General features: G+C 40.2%; 1 pseudogene; it reads left to right on the top strand.

The window, feature by feature from the left end:
• Positions 1-2,492: 2,492 nt before the first annotated feature.
• LOC116831049 (U4 spliceosomal RNA) lies at positions 2,493-2,612 on the top strand (annotated as a pseudogene).
• The last annotated feature ends 2,162 nt before the right edge of the window (positions 2,613-4,774 follow it).

Here is a 4,774-nt window from a genome sequence, read left to right as displayed (position 1 = left end):
TTATTATAGAATTTAAAAAAGCATGTTAAGGGATAGACTGAGTTTTTTGCACTTAGCCGGGAGTCGTGGTGGGAATGTGTGTGTGTGGGGGGGGCGTAGGGGACAGGGACAAAGCTATGCTGACCCAGGAGCATCCTGGGAAGTAATGGAATGCAGTCACAATTCTCTCATACTCCCTTCTTTCTCCAAGTAGTGAAGTTACTGCTTCTCTTAAAAGGTGCAGTTTACCTCCTTTTGTGTTCTCAGCCAATTACCATGGCCAGTGTGTAAGGAGGAAGAAGCAAAGGCTGAACTGTTCCCAGCTTCCCTCCTCCCCTAACCCAGCCACTTGCCCAGTTGAGATATATCTCCAGGCTGCAGCTCTTGCACTCAACACAGAATCCCGACTGAAGACCATGGTAGCCCTAATGTGGCCACACGGAATTGATGGGGCCCTTATTTTCCCTTACTCCTCTGCCTGGCTATGTTGGGGCTAGTTACAATCGAGCCTTCATATACAATAAATGGCATTTTAAAGTAATACCAAAGTTTAAACAAAAATAACTTCCAGCAAAGACCTTTATGGCCAACATTGTTAAAAGAATAAAATCATGCAAACATAGCATTTGGAAAGGGGAAAGGGACACATTTTATGGTATATTCTTGAGTCTACTGTGCCTAGGAGTGACCAGATTTCCTTAATGGGGTCAAGTCATCCTCATACTTCATTATGGAGGATGAGTCCTCTGCCTTGGCACCTGTGGTGATTAGCTTTTACTATTCCATAGAGATGTGGGTGTGAAGGCAAAGAACAAACGTTTTGGGAAGGTACAGATATGGACTGCAAAGGCCAGGACAGACTGTGGCTGGCTAAAGCTTACGGCAGAAGTTCATTGTTGCGTTATATAATGTTTAAATCAAATATTAAATACAAGCTCTCTGTGCCTTAAGGAGAGTACAAAACCTTGATTCCTGGGATTTTAAGAGGTAGTCTTGATACCACTTGTGAGGAGTTTTGAAATATACAAATGTATGGTTCACAGTGGAGCAGAGAAGTTTCTCCATTCAGCGATTCATGGTCTCCCTTTAGATCAGAGAAGAGTTTCTACATAGGGCTTCACAAGCCTGCTGAGATAATTCTATGCAAGATGTCTTTTCTTAACCTTGATATAATCTTCAGGAAGACTTTATGAAGACCCCATTATTCTGATATCTGCCCCTGATATTACCATAATCCTGGTATAATTTATACATAAATGACATCATATATCAGAATGTTGGAGGGACTTATAACTCAGACATTTTAATTCATAACTGGCTAAAATTTGACATTTAAAATTGTCACCTAATTTGATGTTTTTTAATTACATTTGTGCTTTTGTGGATTATTTAACCCTCTCCCTTCTTTCAATGCAATTTATTTTTTGTTAGTTTGAAAGGCTATATTCTAACCTCTCTTCAAAAAATTTAGAATTTTGTAGACTATTAGTTCATATGGAATTATTTTGATTTTGGGGGATTTATTTTTATTCAGTTCAGTACAGTTGATTGCTATTTATAATCCAAAGCTGTCTTTTGTAGTAACCATATACCAGTAAACTCTTTGCAGATACGGAGTATGAAAAGTGTTTGGAACTGTGTGAAGCCTAAGGATTTATGTAGGAAAGCAGAAAGGGAGGGATGGAGGGAAGAGTGTGCGTGTGAGAGAGAGAGAGAAAGAGAGAGAGACATGGGGAAGAGTAGGTGGGAAGAGGGAAGCAAAGAGAATGACTGATTTCTACCATGCTATCAGAATAATATACCCTTTTTCTTCCCCTTAATATTTGGGAATCAAGTCAGCACAGGCAGCTTGCTTATTCTTTAGTAGACTGAAGACGCATGTTTGCATTTTAAAGATCTGTCATGGAATGAAGGCCTTTCATTTTTCAGAGGATTTGTCTTTATTAATATCCTCAACTCATTATGTAGATCAATTGAACTATATGTCCCCGAAAGAAATAAAAAATTCCACACAAGAGTCCAGCATTGCTATGTTCATCTGAAAACAACTTTAAAAGAGTAAAAAACTGCACTAAGCTTTTATATTATTATAGCCTCAAGCAACATGGATAATGGGTTGGGTAATTTAAAGAAGACATAAATGATACATTTAAGGTTTTCAGATAATTTTAACGCTGTTCTTAAGAGTTTAAAAGCACATTGTTAGCGAAAAGACAGCTCCAAATTTCCTACTGAAAAATAGGTAAAGAAGTAATGATTTGTCTCCCTTTGTGAACCACTTACAATAAACAAAGAAAGTACTGGATTGAGGATTTGGATGTACCTAGTAATAGGAAATAAAAGTGGAAGTGTGTGAAATGACCTTAATTTAATTTAGGTAATTGTTTCTCAACTTTAATGTACTGAACAGGAGCAGCTGTGGATTTACTGGCAGAAGAATTTTTTTGTATTCACAGCCATTTACCCATGGGGTAATTTTTTTTTAAAAGGTAGTCTAGCAAGTGGTAAAGGAAATAGTGGCAGTATCATAACCAATGATGTTAATCTGAGGTGTGATTATTGCTAGTTGAAAACTTTTTTGCAATGCGCTGATCCAATGATATCTAGAAAATAATTACAGTTGTATCACAACAATTCCTACAAAACACATGGGAAAAGGCATCAGCAATGAACAACACATCTCCATTAACGGTTTATTATTGTTCTAATACTAAAAAACCCTTCACAATTATTATTATACAACAATCTTTTTCTGTACTGGAAAGATACAGCTGTAAAAACAACATAATTGCACCAAACCAGTAAGGGCTGTGATATATAAGAATGGCCAGAGAGAGGGGGCATTTGGCATCCTAAAAATTAGATTTAGGTGCCCAGACCAAAATGGTGTGTGTGACAGTCCGTACCCCAATGTTCACCACTTTTACAAGACTTTGATACACTTTGTACTAAGTATGCCTTGTGAGGTATCATTTGAAAATTCATAATTTTCTGATCATTATTGTCCTGGAAAAATATGTGTGGCAACATTGTATATAAAATTATAAAACTCTACATTGTCACAGGGAGGGATAACTTAGTGGTTTAGGCATTGGCCTGCTAAATCTAGGGTTATGAGTTCAATTCTTGAGGGGGGAAACTTAAGCATCTGAGGCAAAAATCAGTACTTTGTCTTGCTAGTGAAGGCAGCAGGCTGGACTCAATGACCTTTCAGGGTTCCTTCTAGTTCTACGAGATAGGTATATCTCCATATTAAAAAAAAAAAAGACATTACGGAGACATGTTTCAAGTTCAGAAAAGCAGACACAAACCAGTTCCTCAAAGACAAAAAGCAAACTGATGCCTCAGCTAAGTGTCAATGGAAGCAAATAGGCCATCACCTGGTTAAGAGCAGGGGCAGGTCTAGGCATTTTGCTGCCCCAAGCACGGCAGGCAGGCTGCCTTCAGTAGCTTGCCTGTGGAGGGTCGGGTAGTCAGAGTGCCCCCCGAGGCTTGCCGCCCCAGGCATGCGCTTGGCGTGCTGGGGCCTGGAGCCGCCCCTGGTTAAGAGGCCATTCTTTGGAGGGAAAAAAGGGTTTGAATTAGAAATTTACATGTTAGCAAAGAAGCAGCTGGAGAATCCCATTTCCACAAACATTCTGTATCCTGAGACCCACCCAGAGATGATTTTCAAGGAAGAGGAAAAAGTGTAAGAATTGGGAACAGATGGCCCAAGTTATTCCTCCCTTTCTGTCCACTCCTAGAAGCTGCAACATTTTAACAACAAAGAAACAACTGAGGACTGAGAGAGGGATCCTGCCTGAAAGGAATTTAATCACTAAGACTACTGAAGCATGTGGTGAGAGAGACTTTTGCTTTGAATTCAATGCTTTGCTTGTTAAGTTATATATTAGTTGATTTAGTTTTATTTTCTTGTAACCAATTCTGACTTGTATGCCTCATTACTTGTAATGACTTAAAATCTATCTTTCTGTAGTTAATAAACTTGTTCTATTGTTTTCTCTAAACAAGTGTGCTTGGATTGAAGTGTTAGGGCAACTATGTTTGAGATAACAGGTTTTGTGCATATCATTTACTATTAATAAAATGATGGACTTTATATGTGAACAGGGGCTGCCAAGGAGTTTCACAAGGGAGTTCTCCAGGTGAAGGAGGAGCAAATAGAGCATCTGCGGGGTAACTGACTGTCTGTAGTGTGTGTTTGTTTGTGTTCAGGGGTTACTTGCTGTGTGCTGAGCTTGTGTTTGTCGGTCTGTTTGTTTGTTTGTTTGTTTGAAGGGTCATGTGCTGTGGCTGGCAGTTGGAGGCTGTGAGCTTCAAAGGAAGGTTTGAAGGCTAGAAGCCTCTGGTAATTGGCTGAGCCTTAATCAGTGGGCGGGGCATTCACTCAGGACAGGACTTTATAAAGTCGTGCACAAGTGACCAGGCAGCTTTTCGACCAGGGGCAGCTAACAGGGAGTTTAGAAGGGGAGTGGGAAGGGAGAGGGGGTCCCTTGTCGGTCCTATCTGTGCCCCTTTAGTCCCCTTAAAACCTATAAACCAAACTACATTCAAAACTTCTTTCTTTAAACCACCCTTTCATTAACTAGGATACAATGCAGGCAGAAGCCCAGCAGCAGAGTGGGGACTATCCAGTGTATTGCACTGAGTGCAGCATGTATGATTACCTGCCCTGTGGGTGAGTGGCATATGTGTGCAGTCAGTGCAAGGAGATCCTGGCTCTCAGAGACCACATAAGGACTTTGGAGGCCAGGGTGGCGGAACTGGAGGAGCTAAGAGAGGCAGAGAGGTAAGT

Source organism: Chelonoidis abingdonii, chromosome 1 (genome assembly GCF_003597395.2).
Source record: "Chelonoidis abingdonii isolate Lonesome George chromosome 1, CheloAbing_2.0, whole genome shotgun sequence".
Lineage (NCBI taxonomy): Eukaryota > Metazoa > Chordata > Testudines > Testudinidae > Chelonoidis > Chelonoidis abingdonii.
Note: the sequence above shows the minus strand (reverse complement) of the source record. Positions and strands in the feature narration are given on the sequence as shown.